A 2,500-nucleotide genomic window follows, 5' to 3' on the forward strand; every position below is an offset into this window, starting at 1 on the left:
GAGAGTCGGCCTCCTCTCTCCCTTACGGTCGAAAAAGATGTGCTGCTGTCGAACTGGCCATTACATCCTCACCTGATCTAGTCCCCCATTAGATCCGCCCCCCCACCGCAGTTACCCCGTACCACATATCTAGCACGGACCTTGACCTCCAGCAGGCCCCGGGGACCCACATTACCCCCCCCCCCCCTTCCCCCTGCAGTTACCCTGTACCACATGTCTAGCATGGACCTTGACTTCCAGCAGGCCCCGTGGACCCACATTACCCCCCCCCTGCAGTTACCCTGTGCCACATATCTAGCATGGACCTTGACCTCCAGCAGGCCCCGTGAACCCACATTACCCCCCCCCCCCCCCCCCCTCCTGCAGTTAACCCTGTACCACATATCTAGCACGGACCTTGACCTCCAGCAGGCCCCGGGGACCCACATTACCCCCCCCCCCCCCCCCTTCCCCCTGCAGTTACCCTGTACCACATGTCTAGCATGGACCTTGACTTCCAGCAGGCCCCGTGGACCCACATTACCCCCCCCTGCAGTTACCCTGTGCCACATATCTAGCATGGACCTGGACCTCCAGCAGGCCCTGGGGACCCACATACTCCCCTGCTCTACTCCCCCACTAGCTTTCCTTTCTTGCAGTTACGCTCCAGCGCATATCCAGCATGGACCTTGACCTCCAGCAGGCCCCGTGAACCCACATTACCCCCCCCCCTCCTGCAGTTAACCCTGTACCACGTATCTAGCATGGACCTGGACCTCCAGCAGGCCCCGGGGACCCACACTTAAGCCCCCTCCCACTAACAAAGCAGAACACCACTGGCAAAATCCTCGTGCCCCTGGTACTCCAGAAAGCACATTGAAATGTGCCCCTGGTACACTGCGCAGAAGAACTGCCGCACACACACACACACGCACGCACGCACGCACGCACGCACGCACTGCTTGTGCCTATGGTACGACAACTTTTCTCGTGCCTATGGTACGACAACTTTTCTCGTGCCTATGGTACAACAATTTTTCTCGTGCCTATGGTACAACAACTTTTTGCCGTGCCCCTGGTACACCGCTCAGTAGCACTTTGCCACACAAACTCTCCTCGTGCCTATGGTACGACAACTTTTCTCGTGCCTATGGTACAACAACTTTCCTTCGTGCCCCTGGTACGACAGCTTTTCTCGTGCCTATGGTACAACAACTTTTCTCGTGCCTATGGTACAACAACTTTTCGCCGTGCCCCTGGTACACCGCTCAGTAGCACTTTGCCACACAAACTCTCCTCGTGCCTATGGTACGACAACTTTTCTCGTGCCTATGGTACAACAACTTTCCTCCGTGCCCCTGGTACGACAGCTTTTCTCGTGCCTATGGTACAACAACTTTTCTCGTGCCTATGGTACAACAACTTTTCGCCGTGCCCCTGGTACACCGCTCAGTAGCACTTTGCCACACAAACTCTCCTCGTGCCTATGGTACGACAACTTTTCTCGTGCCTATGGTACAACAACTTTCCTCCGTGCCCCTGGTACGACAGCTTTTCTCGTGCCTATGGTACAACAACTTTTCTCGTGCCTATGGTACAACAACTTTTCGCCGTGCCCCTGGTACACCGCTCAGTAGCACTTTGCCACACACACACTCCTCGTACCTATGGTACGACAGCTTTTCTCGTGCCTATGGTACAACAACTTTCCTCCGTGCCCCTGGTATGACAGCTTTTCTCGTGCCTATGGTACAACAACTTTTCTCGTGCCTATGGTACAACAACTTTTCGCCGTGCCCCTGGTACACCGCTCAGTAGCACTTTGCCACACACACACTCCTCGTACCTATGGTACGACAGCTTTTCTCGTGCCTATGGTACAACAACTTTTCTCGTGCCTATGGTACAACAACTTTTCGCCGTGCCCCTGGTACACCGCTCAGTAGCACTTTGCCACACAAACTCTCCTCGTGCCTATGGTACGACAACTTTTCTCGTGCCTATGGTACAACAACTTTCCTCCGTGCCCCTGGTATGACAGCTTTTCTCGTGCCTATGGTACAACAACTTTTCTCGTGCCTATGGTACAACAACTTTTCGCCGTGCCCCTGGTACACCGCTCAGTAGCACTTTGCCACACACACACACCACTCGTGCCTATGGTACGACAACTTTTCTCGTGCCTATGGTACGACAACTTTTCTCGTGCCTATGGTACAACAACCTTTCCCCGTGCCCCTGGTACACTGCGCAGAAACTCTTTGCCACACACACACACCACTCGTGCCTATGGTACGACAACAGGCCCCGGGGACCTACATCGCACCTTGCTCTTGCCTCCCTTACAGCTGAAAAAGGTCCATGCTTGTGCCCTGGCCCTTCTGAAATTCCCTCTCCATTTAGCCGAGGCAGTGAGTCGGCCTCCTGTCTCCCTTTACGGTCGAAAAAGATGTGCTCCTGGGCGCGCTGGCCCTGCTGCTACTCACATCGGGCATGGACCTGGACCTCCAGCAGGCCCCGG

Source organism: Diplotaxodon limnothrissa, linkage group LG13, assembly GCF_057381915.1.
Source record: "Diplotaxodon limnothrissa isolate DT_005_m linkage group LG13, D_limnothrissa_male_GT1.1, whole genome shotgun sequence".
Classification (NCBI taxonomy): domain Eukaryota; kingdom Metazoa; phylum Chordata; class Actinopteri; order Cichliformes; family Cichlidae; genus Diplotaxodon; species Diplotaxodon limnothrissa.